Below are 19,951 nucleotides of genomic sequence, written 5' to 3' on the forward strand. Positions count from 1 at the left end.
GAAAATATTCACTTGTTTCCTGCATGCCCAAATGGTCCTGTGATTCATAGTTGACTCTGTTAGTTTTCTCTACAGTTTGGCAGTTAAAAGATATTGCCACATGCCTTCATCCTTTTAAATATGACATTTATTAGAAAAGAATTGGCAAATAAACAAACAACTTGTAGACTGATGAATGTGGATGTTTCTGTTACAAAGGCTCGGGCAATTCTATAGATCGCAAAGCTTAACAGGACAAAGCATTTAACTTTATTGCATTTGATAGGAGACAGGTGTTGAATGAAGAGCACGAACACAAACATGTTGAGTTACTCTTGGGTAACCCCAAATGGTTTGACCATACTTGCTCCAAGGCAAGCAAAGATTTAAGAAAAGCATTAAAAATTAAACCTAGAGATTCAGGTCTAATTAAAAATTTCCGATTGATTTATAAAAAATCACTTGAAAGACGCAAAAAGGAAATTAAGGTCTGTACCTGGGAATCTCTGCTTGACCCCTTAACTCTGGGAAATAGTAGTATATTCTGGGAAATCATTAATAAACCTTTATTTGATAATCCCAGTGACACTGCTTTAGGAACAAATATCCCAGAGGAGGACTGGATTAACCACTTTAGTGCAATTTTTAAAAGCAATGAGCAACAGGCAGAACATGATCTTTTAACTTCAGGGGTGAACTCTCTGTGTTTCTTGGTTAATGAGGTAGAAAAGGCTATTCAAGGGTTAACTGGTAATAAGGCACCAGGCCCGGATGGCTTACCTCCGGATCTTTTTAACCCCTTCAGCGCTGCGCAGATTCCCCCGCGGTGCTGAAGGGTTCGAGCGCGGGCGGGGCCATGACGGAACTGTTCCGTCATGAGCACAGCTCAACCGATGCTCATGACGGAATCGTTCCGTCATGAGCATAGAAGGGGTTAAATCTTGCACCTCACTTTGGGCCCCTGTACTCACCAATGTAATAAATGCAGCTACGACTTCGGGTTGTCCTAAATCTTGGGGGCATTCGACTATAGTTCCTGTGTTTAAAAAGGGCAACCGTAGTAATCCATCATGCTACAGACCAATCTCATTGATTAATTCTGTAGCTAAGGTAGTAGGGGGTGTAATCTTGAATAGGCTAACAACATGGGCTCACAAGAACAAAATCATATCCCCAATACAATACGGATTCAGACCTGGACATTCAACAGTAACCCAGTGCCTGAACCTATATTTGATGGTAGGTAAATATACTTTGGCCCGGCAGGGAACTATTCATATGGCTTTTATGGACCTATCGTCCGCCTTTGATTGTGTGGACAGAGGTAAATTATGGGACATTATGCTAAAGATGGGCGTTGAGCAGAACCTAATTCACTTATTGGCCGATTTGCATTCTGATACTAGAGCAAACGTTCGTTATACCCAAGACTTGAAAGTGACGGGGGACATAAGAATTAATCGGGGTGTTAGACAAGGATGCATCCTGGCCCCATTCCTCTTTAACCTGTACATTAATGAGTTAGAGGATTATCTGTTAAGAACAGGTGTGGATTATCCATATGTAGGTCAAAGAGGTGTCCCGGTTCTGCTCTACGCAGATGATGCGGTCCTGATTTCAAGGACAGCAATCGGTCTCCAGAAACTCTTAAACTCATTTTATTCTTTTATGGAGTTTCGAGGCCTTAGTATTAATAACTCTAAGTCCTTTGTTATGAAAACTGGCCAAGGTTCACGAAAACCAAACTCCTTCATCATAAATGGGGAAAAAATTCCAACATCCAAAACCTTCTCATACCTCGGGGTCCTTCTTGATGATCAATTATCTTGGGGCCCTGCAGTCCTTAAAAAGAAGGGCGAAGTGACTCGCGTTAATGCAGCCATACTTGGATTTGCGAAAAAAATGGGCAATAGCCCGGTGGCTGCTTTGCATAAACTATATCAAGCAAAGAGCGTTGCCGTTGCTTGCTACGGTAGCGAGCTCTGGGGCTACAGCCAGACGCGAGACCTAGAGGCTACAGAAAATAACTTTTTAAAGAAGATTTTGAGGCTGCCAAGGGGAACTGGAAACTTCTCGGTTCATGAGCAGTTAGGTGTGCCCTTTCTTAGTGATAGATTAGCAGCAAACCCCATACTTTGTTGGATGAATTCTTGGCTAAATGATGCTATACCTCTTACCCACGACATATTAAGAGAAGCTCTAACTTGGGATGGCAGGCTCAAGGTCCCATGGCTGAAATATATAAAAGACCGCCTCACTGAACTGGGACGGCCGGACCTGTTTTTAACCCCAACTACTATGACTAAAACTGATGTTACATTTGTGAAAAAAGCATTTATAACAACTAGGTACCTTGCCCGGGAGGAGGGTGAGTTTCTGAAAGACAGTGTCAGGAAACATGCTTTACTTAAAACATGTTTACACTTGGAACCGTATTTATCATGGCCTATGTCTGGCTACGATCGCTTTTTGTTGACAAGGTTCCGTTTTGACCTGTTTCACCTCCTACTGGCAGTACCAAGAGGGACCCATCGTGGTCAAGTGCTGCCTGCTTGCGGCTGCGACGGAAAGTCTCCGCAAGATTTGGCGCACTTTTTATTTGTTTGTCCCTATTACTCAGTACCTCGAAGGTTATATTTAAAGCCTTGCCTAAAGAAACTAAAATTTACACAGATTAAACCAGCACTTTACTTTCTTCAACTTTTGAATTGTGACTGCACTTTATATGTATGCAGTTTTCTGAAATTAGCTAATACTTTTAGGAAAAGCATGGAGGGATAATTATGCTGTTATTATTGTCGTACCCCTTAATGATTTTTAATTCTGTACAACTATTTATATTCTTAACTTGTTTATCCTGCCTGATGCTCCTGTTTATGATGTTTATATATTTTGCCTGTCTTACAAAGGAACTGGATAGCTCGGTTTAAACTATTTATGAAATTTAATTATGAATGTATGTCTATGTATTGTGCTTTTATGATTGTAAAGACTACAATCGAATAAAGTTATTATTACTACTACTACTCTTAGGGTATCGATAAAGATTTTTGCTGCTTGGTTCAGAATCATTTCTAGGATGGAGTAATTCCCATGATGGTTTAAAGAGCTTCAGTAATTGATATTGGCACCCATGACTGCATAATCATACAGCTGACAGCTATGGGACAGAACAGGACCAATTATCCACAAAAAAGGACCCACATGTACACCAACATGCAATGTCATCCACGGTGTAAAATCCAGACAGGTTTGAGCCTGAGGGACTGTTGGAATGTTTAACTATTAAATGGGAATGAATGCATTGACACCTATTACCTACATCAGTCTGTCTGCGTCTGAACATAGAAGAAATTCAATTTAGGTGTGTTCAATGAACACCTATAGACAAAATGGAGTCTCAAAATATCGAGTTTTCAAATCAACTGCATATTTTCAGTAAAAGTGTAATAATTTTCCATTCCTCTATAGCGATGGAATCCCATCTAAAGAGCCCCAGAATGAACACTCAGTCGAGGTCCTGAAGTTCGACATATGATGTATGCTGTGCTTCCAGAGAATTCTAATTAAAGGGATATAATGGAAATCAAGCTAACGCTTGAAAATACCACCGTATCAACTATGCTTTTACTCAAAAGAGGCGTCATTTATGCCCTTTTTGTAAACGTAATATCTAGGAGGTTCAAAAAGATACTCCAACGAGGTTAATAAATATACACGCGGAAATTTTTAACATTTAACAGCACTCAAGCAAGAGTCATGAGGTTATCATGCAGCTTTCAATGTTCTAATTATATTTATTGGCCCCTACTGAGTGACTGATGAAAATGTTAATTTCCCCTTAAGGTTGCATGGGGAGCCGAATGATACTGGAGAGCTAGCAGGACTCAATCTAGACTCAATCTATGTGAGGGCAGGAACAAGCCAAAACTGATGGTGGCATCCATACTGTGCTCCCGGTGACAGCTCTAGATCTTCCATTTCTCTACTGACCCAGGTGAGCATGACGGTCCTGGGAGCACATGATGCAGAACTGAAAGTTTGGAACATAAACTAGTGTGTCTATGCAATGACTGGTTGGCTCCAGGACTAGATCTACTGACGTTTCCACTGGTATGGCAGTGGCTATACTGCAAGGTAACAGAGAGTTGGCTGTAGTAAACTCACAAATAGACTCTGACCCGCTCAGACGGTGGGAATCTTCCAAGGCAAACTTAGAATTGTGTGATTTCGATTGAAGGGAGAGGATGTTCCCCAAAGTAGTCAGTGAATGAACAAGCACTACACAAAGCAATGTGCAGTGGGGAAAGGGAGGCAAGCCAAAGAATTGCTTTCACTGTCCCAGGGGCTGTTTTTGTGCCCCAACGTGTGTACGTTTGTGGATAAAGGAACAGAAGTGTGCTGGTGAATGGGAATGCCGGCCACGTGGCTGAGATGTTCGACTTTCCAAGAGTAGAGGCACACCTTGATAAGACATATAAGCCGTGGTCATTAAAGCATGTCAGGCCTTAAAGGTGGTGTTCTTCGTGCTTCTCACTGCAAGATCCCAAAAGGGACACAGGAATCATGCAGAGGGAGTAGCCCCAAGAGGGAAGTGAAGAGGCACGCAGAACTGGAGAATGGACACTACTGCACTCTTCATATCAATTTTAACAGTTCTTTAGCCTCCACATTCCTAGCTCTAAAGGCCAGATAGGAGAATTTGGTGAAAAGAGATGTGTAGGATAAGTAAGCTTTAGAACAGATGGAGGTTCTCTTCGAGTTCTAGAGCACCATGTGTTATCAGTATACTATACGAAAAAGAAGTTGGAGAACTTAAAAAGCTGTGGGGTGGCTAGATTGGTGAAACTGGAGACCTGAGAAGGAGGTGTGGATAATCGGAGGAGACAATCACACCCGAGAATCTGGACAGTTGTGTCCAAGATTCCTGCAGATGGTATGTAGGAGAAAAGGGGGGGAGTTTCTGTGGAACCTATCTGGTCAACACAAAGACCGAGCGCACACAGTTGTTTGCTGTTTTTACAGTATTCTCTTGGGAAAACCCAAGGTAATCCTAGTGAGTCAGCCATGGTGATCCTGAGATCTAGAGGACCTGATTTTTAGTTTTATCTGTCATAATGAAGTCTATTATGGAGATAAAGAGGTGACATGTTTTCCATTTTGATCACAGAGACAGTATCCACAAAAAGGGCCTTACTGTTAGTCAGGAAAGGACTGGACATGATTAGAAAGGAAAAACGGAAAGTGTGAATTTGGGCTAAGAAATACACCTTTACCCAGAATGAGGTGGTCAGGTAATTTTAGATAGTCTTAAAGGAGCATTTGCCTAACAAGGATTGTTGGTTTTCTGCCAGAGAGGTTTCAGTTGCTTTGGGGTATTTGTGTTCCAAAGCTAGAATGGGGATTTTCTTGGAGGAGGAGAGTCATGTAGTTGGACTATCACTGGATGCAAAGAAATATATTTCATACGGTGAAAACAAAAAAAGATGCATACTTATTTCCAGTGTACCTACAAAGGTGAAACCAATTAAATGTACACTGTTAAAGTGACCCAATCCACATTACAAGTTATGTTTTTGTGTAAATTTTATTCTATTTCCAGGAAAAGGTGTATTCTCCCGGTTTTGAAATCTTTTGGCCTGAGGCATTGTCGACCTGCGCTTATAGCCTTGCAAATGTTAGAGTCAGCCCACATTATGGCCTCTGTTAGCGCATTTTTAAAATCTATTTTTAAACTAAGGAATCCACTTTTAATGTAATTTTGTGCATTGCTCTTTTTATGTACTGTGTACTTTTGCTTTTATGATTAATCACTTTTAATCGAATAAAGCTGTATTGAATTGAATTGACTACACATCAGCCATAGAATAAATCTGAAAATTGAACAAGAGGAGATTTTAAAAAGGGAGATGGTCATCTTAGTGTGGATCGTCTTAGAGTCACACCGTAAGGAACAAGTAAGCTATTAGGTGTGGAACAAGCATTTTCTACTGAAAAATATTTCTGACTTTGCTGTACAAGGGTGAAGCAAGGACATGAAATGGCTTTTGTGGATAGGAGCTGTATTCTTTTGAAGACTGGATGGCCTTTTCAATTTTAGTATGTAAAAAAAGCTAAGTAAGATCAGCAGTTTCAGGGCTGGCTTTGGCAGTGCTTAATTTTAGTATGCGGTTGCTGCTGAGGGCTACTCAGTTTTACTTCCGGAGACTCATTTTTGGGGACCAGCACTTCCAGTGGCAAGGAAGAGAAATATGGAAGAATTTCACCAAGGGAGAGAGCAGGGACCTGGAAGAGTTAGATAAGGGGGCAGACAGTGTCTAGCAGTGGATTAAAGAGGCCTGCAGTGTATTCAGTACTATGCATACCTTGGTATTCAGGGTATTTACAATTAATAGCACCGATCATTGGCTTACAAGCAGAGCTTTGGGCACCAGTACTAATTTTAAGAATTAGTCATTGGACGTTGGCTCTTTAGAGAGGTTTACAAATTACTGTGTACACATCGTACAATGATGCAGTTTTGGCTACAATCCAAAATATGAAACTGACACCTTTGAGACTCTGTGCTCATTCAGGACTGTAGCCTGCTGTGTCCCTAAGCTGTGACAGGCTTTTGTTTAATAAGGCATTGTGAGAAAGTGGCTCTGCATATACTGTTCCCAAATAGGTACAGTGTGTACATAGTCCACAGTCCCCAGAGGCTAAAGTTAGATATAACCTTACTCTCTAAAGTGGTAGCTTGGTCGAGCAGTAAGGCAGTATCAGAGGACAGTGTAAAGCATTTGTTGTACACACTCAGTCAGCAAATGGTCTCACACACTCAATAACTGAACTCTAGGCTAATGGTTTATATAAAAAAATATATGTTTGTTTTATTTTAGAACCAACAATAGATATTAAAATATACTTTCTCAGAATGAGATGCTTTAGTTAATTACTTTGCAATAGGCCATTGACTTGTGCAGTTAATGGTTACAGTTTGTTGCAATAGGCAATACAATTTTAAACACAATACTACATTGAGCTCAATGGGAATTGTAAGTTATATGCAATTGATTACTTTCAAGATTACTTTTCTAACTCCAGGACTGGATCCTAGATTCAGTCCTGGGACAGTTCTTGGAAACAAGTGAGTAAATTCGTTTTAGTTACTGTTGTGATTTTTAAGCAATATTTTGCTATTTTAAAAGTTGACACAGAAGCTTTTTGTGAACAAATTACCAATGTTATTTTATGGAAGGAAATTCACTTAGCAGGTAAGCGGGGTTATGGTTACTTTTTCTAGGTCACTGTTGGATCCTAGATCCAGCACTAGTGTACCACCTGTAAGCAGTTGAGAAACTGCGTTTAAGTTATACAGGCGATTTTTAAGGAATATTTATAAGTTTGCAAAATCGACACTTAGAAGAAATTTCATAGAAAAACAGTCAATGGTTCCCTACGGAAGAAAATTCAAGTTACAGGTAAAGTATGTTCTCGTTACTTTTGTAATCCCGTGCTGGGCTCCTAGGCTCAGTACTGGAACATCTATCTAAAACAGGTAAGTAATTACGTTTTCAAAGTTGGTACGATTTTTAAAGAATATTTGAAGTTTGCAAAAATCGACACAGAGGAAATTTCAGAGAAACCCAGTCAATGTTACCCTATGGAAGAAAAGTGAGTTATCTGCTTTTGGGTAAGTACTCGACTGGCAGAGTTAAGGTTCTGGGCACAGACTCGGGGGTCTCCCAGGGTCGGGTAAGTACAGTTGTTACACCCTCAGCGGCACAGGGGCAGCCGGGTGCAGAGGTAGTTAGGCCCAATGTTATCCAATGAGAGGAAGGGAGCCTTCGGTTGGTGGCTGCTGACAAGCAAGCCACGCGGCTGTGGGAGCTGAGCTCCTGGTCACTTGCTCAGGGCAAATGGGGAAGTAGGTAGGAGTAGTAGTTGCACTGCCAGGGCCACTCGGGCGGCTGGGTGCAGGGTGCTTTTGAGCCTTCGGGCGCTCAATGGATTTCAATAGGAAAGCTCCAGGACGAACAAAGGCTGCAAGCTCGGGGGCGAAGATTCTTCAGGTGCCACCACCACTTCGAGAGGTAAGTTGGGCAGTTGGAGGATAGGTAGGTACCCAGTCAGTCGGACACAGGGGGCCGCAGGGCGCCACGTGCAGGGGTGCCTTTTGGTGTCGGGAATTCTTGCCCTCTGTTGATCGCGGTTGGGGGGTACCTGGATCTGAGGCTGCAGGCGTCGTCAGGAGTGTCAAGGGTGCTGGATTCGGGGTCACAGTCGCCGGGGGGACATCCTCGGGGTCTTTGTTCACTCCGGCACAGGCCAGGCTTGGTGGGTGCAGAGTGTGCAGAGTTCGCGGTTCCGGGCTGATGCCAGGGGTTAGAAACTTGCTTTGAGCAGAGCCACTGCTCATGGGAGTCCCAGTCTTGGTAGATTCTCAAGGTGGTCAGGTCCTCCGGGTTTTTTGAGGTTGCTGACCACTGAAGGCGCCAGAGTTCCACAGGAGCAGGTTCAAGGATCAACAGGCCGGTAGGGCTGGGGCCAAGTCAGTTGGTGTCGTCCTTTTGTTAGCAGCTGCGCGGCGGGTCTTCTGGTTTCTTGATCTTCTTGCTTGTTTTTGAATTGGGATCTGAGGAAGGAAGGTTCAGGGTGCCCCTAAATACTAAATTTAGGGGAGTTACAGGTAGGTAAGGGGCAGGGACCACTGGGTCCCTGCCCTGGAGTGGGTACACCCCCTATCCTGCCACTCTCCTGTGGGAGGGGGGCAGTGGCCTAGTCCTGATTGGGCAGGGCTCCCCATCTTCAAGATGGCGAGAGCCCGGGGATGTGCTTCACCTCGCCTCCCCCACCTGAGGGGTGGGGTTGGCAGAGGCTGGCACACCCCCTGTCCTTCCTTGGGGTTTCCGGCCAGTCTTCCCGCCAGAGAGGGGGTTGAGAACTGGTAGGGGCCAGTTGCTGGGTACAGCAAGTGGCCTGGAGAAGCTCACAAAGGCGGAATGCCCTTGAAGCTTCCCCTGCCCATCCTGGGGGAGGAGACTTCGCACCTCACCCAGGATGTGCATTGTTGCAGGCCCAGGAGAGCAGATGGCTCTCTACCCAGGGGTCCAGCAACCTGTCTGCTGTGTGGCAGACAAGACGTGGATCGTATGTTAGGTTCAGGGGGCATCTCTAAGATGCCCTATGTCATGCATCTTACAGTAAATCCCACACTGGCATCAGTGTGAGTGTACTGTGCTGAGAAATTTGATACCAAACTTCTCAGTCTTCAGTGCAACCATCATGGTGCTGTGGAGTTCGTGCTGACGACCTCCCAGCACCATATACTCTTAATGGCAGCACTGCACTTACAGTTCCCAGGAATGGACCTGGGTACTGTAGGGGCACAGGGCTCATGCACCCATGCCCACACCTCTGGCATAGGGCACCCAGCTAGAGGGGTGACTGAGGTATGCCAGGGCATTGTGTGTTGTGGGCATGGCACACAGGGATGTGTGCCATGTCGACTCTTTGTTTTGTTCTGCACCCAGACACTCAGCCTGCAAAGGCAGTGTGTGTGTGTCAGGGTACAGGGCCTCTAAGGGTGGCACAATAAGTGCTGCTGCCCTTAGGGGTCTTCTCTTGTCACCAGGCCCTGGGCACCTAGGGTACCATTTACCAGGGGCTGACAGGTGACCAGAGATGCCAATTGGGTTTTGACTGTTAGGCATTTTTTAGGGAAGGAACACAGGCCATGGGCACCTGATTGGCAGGAGCCCATGGCACAACAAGGAAAAGTGCATCAGTTATCAGGCAAAAACCCACTTTCTTACAGGCATTTCTCAGCACTCTCTGTGGTTTTGAGGACTTTTAGAATGATCTGGTTTCTCTACCGAAGAGAAACCATTGGGCGCAGGGTCAAGATACTGATTTGCATATGGCTGGGTCCAAACTGGAATGGCATGGTGAGCAAAAAAACAATGGATTTAAGCCCAGATCTCTGTACTGGGGTGAATGTATGACATTGTTCTGCATTCTGTTCATCAATTGTTCTTTTTGCATTTCTCTACCAAAGAACCAGGAGCGTACTTATCAAGAGTGCAGTTGGTGCTGTGGCACCAGAGCTGTGAGAGGCCCTATGAACTCAAATTAATAATGGCTGTAGCACTTAACAGAGGTTTAGGGGTTAGAGGGGCCCTTTTTTCTTGGTTGCATTAGGGCTCAAGGAAATCTTGCTACGCCACTGCAGGGAAAACACCTTATTCTTCATGGCCGGCGGCATTTCAGTTTTCGACTTGAAGGTAAATTCTTCTGGTCAATCTGGAGGTTGGGACAACACTACCAGGCTTTTTCCACCATGACACCGATAGTTTTTTTTTACCATACAGCAGGTGAGAGGCTACCCTCGTTTGCTCATTGCAATGTTCTCCTTGCTTGAATATCTGCTTCAATTCTGTTCTGGTTCCACAATCAATGATAATCAGAAAGGTCTGTCTGTGATAAAGTGCAGATAGGACAGTACAGGTTTCCATGAGGGATGCATATCATTGCTGTCAGTATTTGACAGGGGTGAGGCTGGGTTTGTCATCTGTATCTTCATACTTATTTCATCCAAGATTCTCATTATCCATGGCATTTCTTTTACAGGCTCCCAATAAATTGTCTGTGTGCCATTGTTATTATTAGCAATTCAAATCCTGGGGTTATGCCAAGCTAAGCAGTTCCACAAGTCCTCCAGCCCCAGCCCCATGAATGCCTATGATAATATTCAGGGGCTTGTGGTGAGTTACTACTCTGGGTAAGTGTTTTCTGGTAGTTACACATGCTGCCCTTACTGTGTATTACTGGACTTAATGGTTCTACTGCCTCTATAGTTTTAGTTCAAGGGCCAGATAAAAAGTCTTGGGAAAGGAAACCTGACCTGTGGCAAGAAATTGTTGACTTTTGCTATGCATCGCAGGAACTACCACCGCAACTCCTGCGACTAGTACTTGCATGATCAGCATGGTTTTATTCTCTTTTCTCCCAAGAGCGCCTTGGGAGCCGAATTATTTGCTGGCTTCATCCTATATCCTAGAATCCCCAGTTGACTCCCGGTATGGTCTACCTTTTCAATGATAGCACGACTTGACACACTGGATAGAACAGCTAACTCCAACCTCCTCCTCTTGCACTGAAACTTTTCTAACATTAGTTGCTAGGAGGAGACATGGGCTATAGAGTATTGCCTCTGTGTAACAGCCTGCCTGACTGGGAAACTTGTTCCTTCTCCTTTAATTTCCCACCCCGGTTTTGTTCTGGGCTTCAAAGGGAGCGAAGGGGCTCCATAATGCATTTTGCGTTTGGTCTTGTGGTTGCCTTGATAGAAAGTGTCTCAAAAACAACAAAGTCCGTGTAATTTAAACAGGGCCTCTTTGGATCAAAAGAGCATGGGTCTACAGACTCAAAACAATCATGTATGTTGTTGAGAGGGAGATGAACCTACAAAGATTGTATAGGTTTTGTGTAAAGCCCTCACTCGCCAACCTGGTTGGAGACATGCTTCATCATCGGGCTCCACTGGGTATGGCCGAGTGCCATCCCAGTGTGCTACAACGCCAGGTTACTGCGGAGCGGGGTTCGTGTGAGGTGACAGTGAATTAAAAAACTTCCAAATGAGTCAAAAAGTAAATTTATTAGTATTGCTAATTGGAAATATTAAAAAAGAGAGAGTGAGGGTCAAAAAATAGAAGACCGGATTCACTCTGTGGCGGTCAACATGTTTCTGCCTAATGTATATTTAACAGGCTTTCGTCAGGACCAGAGTGGGAGTGCAGAATCCCGGTGGTATGAGCGCGCTAAGGTTCACCCTACCGTAGACTACTGTGTGAAAAATATATACAGTGAAAAAATCCGCCAGGAATTATAGTGGAGGAGAGGAACGAGTTTATTCTGGAGGTTAACCGACACACAAACAAAAAAACAAAACATGAAAGAATTGTAAATGTTGATGGTCAACTCGTAATCCGATGCTGTAGATTCAGCCAAACGACAAGCTTGGTGCTCAATTGAAGGAGTGCCAGTAACGTAAACCTCAGGTGCAAAAATAGTGAAAACGGTGCACCTAAAAGTACTCGTATACAGGTGTCAGGTAAGCAGGTTGGAGCTTATCCTGAATAACGTGTCTAATAACCTATATCGGGACACACGTGAAAGTTGTACTATGTGTCAAACACTAGAATCGCATATGGGCAGGGGCGCGACAAAGCGTGCCCCTGTGTAAGTCATAGACATTGACTTATACTGCCAGAAGAATAAAACACCCAATCTTACTGCTGGTTTTATGGTAATATTTGAATCCTGGCGTAGGGAGTCGATGGCTTTGAACTCCTCTGCACTAAGATTTTTGAAGTTGGATGGAATGTCCAGGTTCTCTATCTCTGCGAAGACTGCACGTTCAAAAGTAGCAATTTCCACAGGTATAGTATGTGGAGGCGGGGTGAACGTGGATTTCGGTCGTAGAGATGTATCACCTTCGTCAGATTCAGCTAGCTCAAGGGTGCGTTCTTCAAAGAAAGCCTTAAGTTTAAGCTTTCTAAAGAAAGCACAGAGTTCGCAGTGAAGACGGAATTTGTCAGGACGTGCTGATGGGACGAAACCCAATCCCTTTTCAAGAATTTTCGTCTCATGGATAGTTAGTGTTTTATTCAATAGATTAACTATCAGACTGTCGAAGTGCTTGTCCCTGCAATCAGTTGGTCCTGTTGCTGCTTGCTCCGAGTGTGGTTGCCCACTGGACACACCAATTGTAATATGCCCAATGTAATTTACCTAATCACATGCCCGTGTGGTCTACGATACGTAGGGATGACCACCAGAAAAGTCAAACTCCGAATATGCGAGCACCGGAGTAACATTAGGTGTAAGCGCGTCACTACCAAATTGAGTGAACACTTCCTGTCTGCCAACCATACCACCAATGACTTAATTTGGACCGTCATTGAGGAGATCACAGCATGGCGAAACATTAAAAAAATCCTTTTTGAAAAGGAACAGAGATGGGTTTACCGTTTGAGGACAAATCTGTGTGGCCTGAATGATAACATACCTTGGACCACCATATTATAAGTCCCTGCCACCCTTTCTGTTTCTTAGCAAAGTCAGTGGTGCGTAGTATCTAGTACTTCGGTCTTCTCGCTGCTTTACTCATCACTCGCTCATGGCGAGGTTATGATTGCTAACAATCTGAATGGCCTGTAGCAGTTTCCTTATAGTGGCTCAGCTTATGCTCTTACTACTACGGTTTTGTCTTTATACATTCCATCCTTTAAGCGCGTCGGGCAGTTCTCTACGCTCGATTAAGTTTTATTTTTAAATTACGGTTGCCGTGTCTTTAACCCAGAGACTATCTACTCCCCAGCAAGACCTGTGTAGAGGTCTTCACTATGTTTACACCACTAGACATTGCACTCGCTATTGATGAGTGCTTGATTCCTTCGTTCCCGTATCTTGGTTTTTATACTGGCCTGCCTGTGAGTTTTCCCTTAACTCTTTCATACCTTTCGAGCTGAACTTAGTTCCCACGCTGAATAAAGTGCTTTGCCGATTTCTCATGCCTAAGACGATTGGCTCTCCAGTCGTCAGTTCAACCAATCATACCAGAGGAGGGGCTGAGTTGGACCAATCCTCGTGTCTCTCTTTTCCCTGCATCGCATTCGCATCACAAGACATCCACACCACTACTTATACGAGCCCCTCGCCACGGACCCTGACATCCTGGACCCGGGTGCGAGAGGCTCCTTAGGTTCCTAACGGGTGCAGAGCAGCGAGGGCGTGAGTAACTTTCTTTTTCCTCCCGTTTCCCACGGTAAGCGCTTGAAGAGATATTACGCTCTTGGTCTTTATCTCCATTTCCCCCTCTCTTTTCTTCCTGTAGGGGTGCCATATTGCTCCCACCCCCCTCCCGGGATCCCTGAGGCTTCAAATGGATATGCCTCTGAGTAAGATTGGGTGTTTTATTCTTCTGGCAGTATAAGTCAATGTCTATGACTTACACAGGGGCACGCTTTGCCGCGCCCCCACCCATATGCGATTCTAGTATTTGACACATAGTACAACTGTCACGTGTGTCCCGATATAGGTTATTAGACACGTTATTCAGGATAAGCTCCAACCTGTTTACCTGACACCTGTATCCGAGTACTTTTAGGTGCACCGTTTTCACTATTTTTGCACCTGAGGTATACGTTACTGGCACTCCTTCAATTGAGCACCAAGCTTGTCGTTTGGCTGAATCTACAGCATCTGATTACGAGTTGACCATCAACATTTACAATTCTTTCATGTTTTGTTTTTTTGTTTGTGTGTGTGTGTCTGTTAACCTCCAGAATAAACTCGTTCCTCTCCTCCACTATAATTCCTGGCGGATTTTTTCACTGTATATATTTTTCACACAGTAGTCCACGGTAGGGTGAACCTTAGCGTGCTCATACCGCCGGGACTCTGCACTCCCACTCTGGTCCTGACGAAAGCCTGTTAAATATACATTAGGCAGAAACATGTTGACCGCCACAGAGGGAATCCGGTCTTCTATTTTTTGACCCTCACTCTCTCTTTTTTATTATTTCCAATTAGCAATACTAATAAATTTACTTTTTGACTCAATTGGAAGTTTTTAAATTCACTGTCACCTCACACGAACCCCGCTCCGCAGTAACCTGGCGTTGTAGCACACTGGGATGGCACTCGGCCATACCCAGTGGAGCCCGATGATGAAGCATGTCTCCAACCAGGTTGGCGAGTGAGGGATTTACACAAAACCTATACAATCTTTGTAGGTTCATCTCCCTCTCAACAACATACATGATTGTTTTGAGTCTGTAGACCCATGCTCTTTTGATCCAAAGAGGCCCTGTTTAAATTACACGGACTTTGTTGTTTTTGAGTTCAATTCCTTGAGGGGAGTAGTCGTGTTGTGTTCCCTTCCTCTCTCGTTGTTTTGGTGTTGTTGATAGAAAGTGTGACTCAGTTCGGGACATGCAGTGTTAGCAAGAAAGTGGAGTATAACTAGTCAATGCGAGTGATGAATTTGCCATTAAACATGGAGTTTTTATGCTTGTAGAATCGGCAATATGGAGAGTGGCGGATATCAACTCATCCTTATTTCCTCCCTTCTCTCCTTTGAACAGGCCATGATGCCTTTCTTCTCTTGGGAACATATTAATGGTCTGTCCTTGGTATGGATTCTTCCAAGCTGATAGGATTTCTATGTTCCCTAAAAAGCTGCTGAGACTGTGGGCTCCCTCTCCCTTTTGCTCCACTTAAGTCCACGCATTGTGTGCTAATTTCGTGCAACTTTCTTTATTTTTTTTTTAGAGTTTGTGTGCCTTAATTGCCACAATGGAGCACTAGTACAGGATAAACAGGCTATCCACTGGAGCCTTCACCAAAATGAAGAAAATGGGTTAAAAATAAGGAAACATGTTTACGAACAACAGAAATTAAAGGATTGTAAAATGCACCAGTTACCCTTTCCAGTGTGTAACTCACTAGCTCCACTAGCGACTACCTGCAGGCATTTTTAGTCTACCTTGCATTCCTGCCTCTTATCCCCATGCCTGCCTTCAAGACCTCCAGGGCTTCCAAGCCATTGGACGGGGTGAAGACAGTTGTTGCATCACTAACAGCCACACTTCAAAGTGGGGCTTCAATGCTGCTGTGAAGCTTTTGTCCAAACAGCAATCAGCAGGCAATGGGTGTTGGCAGAAGCCGAAGAGAGAAGGCTGAACCAACAGTTATGCCTTCCACCTCCACTCACAACTGAAGCACGCCCATGGTGTGCACAAGCCTAGCGTATTCAATGCCTCATTATCTAAATGCACTGTCATTGTTAGAGCCTATTTAGATGTAGGGACGTTACTCAGACTGGGAGTGGTCCTCTAAATGAATGACAGCCATGTTCACCAGGAATGATGTCACTTCTGTAAAATAATAGCATAGGTCTGTGAAATATGGGTTTTTGAGCCCACTGCAAATAAACAACCAAATATGTTGCATATGTATTTGAAAATAGATGTTTTGTTTCCATAATAACTTTGATGTAGTTAGACAAATTAGCATTGAACGTTCTAAAAAACAGTTCATTGAATCTGGTGTCGGCATAGCAGGTTCCTTGCAGATCTGTCAAGCGTCAGACAAAAAATAAGGGGGGTTGGGGTTCAATAAAGTAACTTTCCCTATTATAACGCACACTGAAATGGTTTCTATTCGCTACAGAAAAAAACGCTGAATGGAATTATATGAAGGTTGAAGTCATTAGAACTGCTTTTGGTGTGCAAATTAAGGCTGTGCGAGCAATGAATTGTGGTCCAAGCAATAAATAAAGCTAACCATAACTTCTCTTTAACCTTTATTTTTCACTAAACTTGTGTGTATAGATGTGTGTATTTATGTGTGTACGTATGTGTGTATGCATGTGTGTGTCTATCTATCTTGGGTGTAGCATGACGGCCACAGCTTCCGACTTTGGAGCTTGGGATCCTGGTGAGAGTCCCAGTGCAGGCTGAACACCCTGTGATTCTGGGCAAATCAGTTATTCTCCCTGTGCCTATGGACAGCAGCTAGAGACCCTTACAGGTGATTAGCCGCGCTATACAAATACAAGTATTATCTATCTATCTATCTATCAATCAATATATAGATTTAAACATTTATATTGACATTTGTATTTTAAAACATTTGTACACACATAACTCAGCTATTCACTTTACATTTCTTATTCATCACTTAGGCAGTTCCACATATATTCTAGTCTGGTAACACATCTTAGTACTATCCATCGCTTTACTGGGCTGACATGCACCCTTGTTATGTTAAAGGTATTTATTAAGCGCGCGTACACCAGACGGCTTTATGGCGCTGAGAACAAGGGGGGAGGCGGCATCAACAGGACAGTTAGCTTACTCGTATGCTTAGGCAAGGTCTTGAGCTGTGTTCTGAACAGAATATAGGAAGTCACAGACCTCAGTCCCGCAGGAAGTGAGTTCCAGAATTGTGGGGCCAAGACTGAGAATCCGAGTCCTCCATGTTTCTTGCATTTGTAGGCGGGAGTAGTCAGCAGATTCAGGTGAGAAGAGCGCAATTCCCGAAGAGGGACATAACGCTGAATCCTTGAGGAGATGAAAGCAAGGCCGTTCCCGGCAAGGGCTTTAAAGATGGTACAGCCCAGGTTAAAGGCACAGCGTTTGGCCACCGGGAGCCAATGGAGACTCTTTAGAGGACTGACGTGATGGTGTCTGGGTTGACAAAAGATTAGCCTAGCCGCTTGGTTTTGTACTAACTGCAGGCAATGAAGTTGATATGCAGGAATGCCAAACTATAGAGAGTTGGCATAATCAATTTGGGAGATTACCAAGGCTAAGGTGACTAGAGTCAAGGCCTCAGTGGTCAAGAATCTGCTTATCTTCCGGATGCTACGTAGGTGCAAAAAACAAGTGGAGACCACTGAGCCGATCTGTGCTTTCATGGACAGATTGTTGCTAATTGTAACCCCTAAACTCTTTACAGAGCCTGCTGGGCATGGAGGACTGCCCAGTAGTGGAGGCCAGACATTTGAGTTCCATGGGTTGGCAGTTTCACTTGTGAGAATCAGCTCGGTTTTGTCGGGGTTTAATTTCAAATGATTGGCGTACATCCATTCACTGATAAAGCTCATGGTAGATTGAAAATTGGATATTGAACAGGTGGAAGAGTCGATGTCAAACACCAGCTGAAGGTCATCAGCGTAGTTGAAGGTTTCGACCCTTCTTTTACACAGATCAATGGTAGCATATACAAATTGAAAAGAAGGGGCGAGAGGGAAGAGCCTTGGGGGACCCCACAAGACAATTTCATTTCCTTGGAAGAGAAATTGGCGAGGCAGACTGCTTGAAGTCTGTTACAGAGGAAAGAAGAGATCCACTTCAGCGCCAGACCTTTGTCGACCGCGTCGAATGCAGCTGACAGGTCCAGGAGACCTTTGTCGGCCCCTCTCTTAAGCTCGTCCATGACTGCTAGGATAACTGACTCCGTGGTGTGTGCCGCTCTAAATCCTGCCTGGTGGGGGTCAAGGAAGTGAGAGTATTCAATAAATGAGCTAAGACAGTTTGTTACGTGGGCCTCTGGAATTTTGCCTAAATAGGGGAGTAGGACGATGGGACGAAAGTTACTGATGACCAAAGGGTCAGAATTGGGTTTCTTCAAGATCGGGAGAATTTCTACACTTTTGAAAGTGTTGGGAACAATGCCTAGTTTAAGAGAATTATTCAAAAGTGAGAGGGGCGGATCTGGAGAGGCAAGGAAGGCCTCCTGCAAAATATGAGGACAGCAGTCAGTGGGGGAGCCAGATCCAACTTTTTTGAGTAAAATAGGGAATTCTTCTCGGGAGATTGGGGGAATTTGTTCAAGTAGGAGTGTTTTTTTACATGTGAAAGGAAAGGTTGAAGAAGGGGTAGGGGTAGGGATACTAGCTTTAATGGTGGCGATTTTCTCAATGAAGTAGGAGTTTGAGAGAATCACATAGGGATTGCGAAGGGGCAGGTTTCGCCATCACTCTATCCGGTTGTGCGAGCTCATCGACTTTAGAACAAATGTCCTAGGACTTATTAGCAGAGTTCATAATCTTTGAGGAGAAATAAGCTGCCTTGGTTTGAAGGATAGAGCTTTTATATTCTTTTAGCTGGGTTACATAGATGGCCTTTTTTTCTAGAGAAAAGTCCCGTCTCCAGCGGCGTTCAGCTTGCCTTAAGGCAAGTTTCTTTAGTTTCAGGTCGTCGGATTATGTTTACCAGTCAGTGGTTCACTTTATCTACATTTTCCACCGGACAATGCCTATCGCTACATCCCGGTCCCATCTCGGTGAGCGGCCTCAAGCCTCAGACCAGGGCTCGGTAACGTCCTCATCAATTTCAACTTCATTCTATGGAACTTAGAAACAACTAACAAACCTTCGTGCAAAGGGGGGCCGTGGAGCATCCAACTCTGGGGATGCGCTTGTTGCTCTTAGCTACTAAGCATTTTACGCAATACCGTGTGTGTTTCTTGGGGGGCCTCCTCTTCTTTGATCCCTATCTAAGCACAGATCTGTTCAGTCTCTCTGCTTCCCTTTTTCGAACTCTTCAATATGGTTAGATAATCCAGTTCCAGTCTATATGGTCAAATCTGTGGAAACCATTGCCTGTGTGTATAGTGCATTGCTATACGTGTACAAAGTGAGTTCTGGGCCCTTTACAGATTACATGACTTCAGCTATTAACCTTAACAAACAAAAAAATCGACACCACAAGTTATACACTGCCTCTTTATGGAAGTTAGAAAATACTGAAAAGTAAAGTGCACTGTAAGACTACAAACATGCTTAAACTAGAGTAGATATTACGTTTTTTTCTCTCAAATAATGGCAATGTAATTTGTATCTTGAGGACATCAGCTAGATAACATGTAGCAGATTTTTAGGCAACTATGTAAGTCAACGGAACGTTAGGTTTTTTCAAGGTGGAAATGCTACAAAAAGCAATATCTACATTTTATGAAGCAAAAAAAAGTAAAAACTAAATATGTATGAGCAAAATGCAAAAAAGACAACGAATATTAAGAAAAGGGAAAAGGTTGTCAAGCACCACAAAAGCTACCTGGGCCTGAAGAAAGGATGCACAGTCTTCGATTGCCAGAGCTGAAATACTTACTCTTCCTGCACAGAACTGGGATCCACAAGCATCCTTTCTATTTTGGGAAATGGAACAGAAAGGAAACCTGAGAAGAACAGCCCAGGGCACGAAGGAGAAGTGTCAGCTGTGGAGATAGGAGGCAAAAGTAAAGTAGATCTAGCACAGGCATCAGAAGAAACACAGGCCAGTAAAACGAGAACGCAAGATGCAAGATATGGCAGTAGGAAGGGGAAAGTGGACAGGGGGCACATCCCCTCTAAGGAAAACTAACTTTGTCCATTAGTCATCTTATCATACATCCTGTACAAAATGCCACTGCACATGTA

At 43.9% G+C, this 19,951-nt stretch overlaps 1 protein-coding gene across 5 annotated transcripts in view; it reads right to left on the reverse strand.

The window, feature by feature from the left end:
• The window catches only part of SNAP91 (synaptosome associated protein 91), a 667,800-nt gene that overhangs the window by 49,201 nt on the left and 598,648 nt on the right, over window positions 1-19,951 (reverse strand). The window lies entirely within an intron of this gene.

Source organism: Triturus cristatus, chromosome 6 (genome assembly GCF_964204655.1).
Source record: "Triturus cristatus chromosome 6, aTriCri1.1, whole genome shotgun sequence".
In the NCBI taxonomy this organism is placed as follows: Eukaryota; Metazoa; Chordata; class Amphibia; order Caudata; family Salamandridae; genus Triturus; species Triturus cristatus.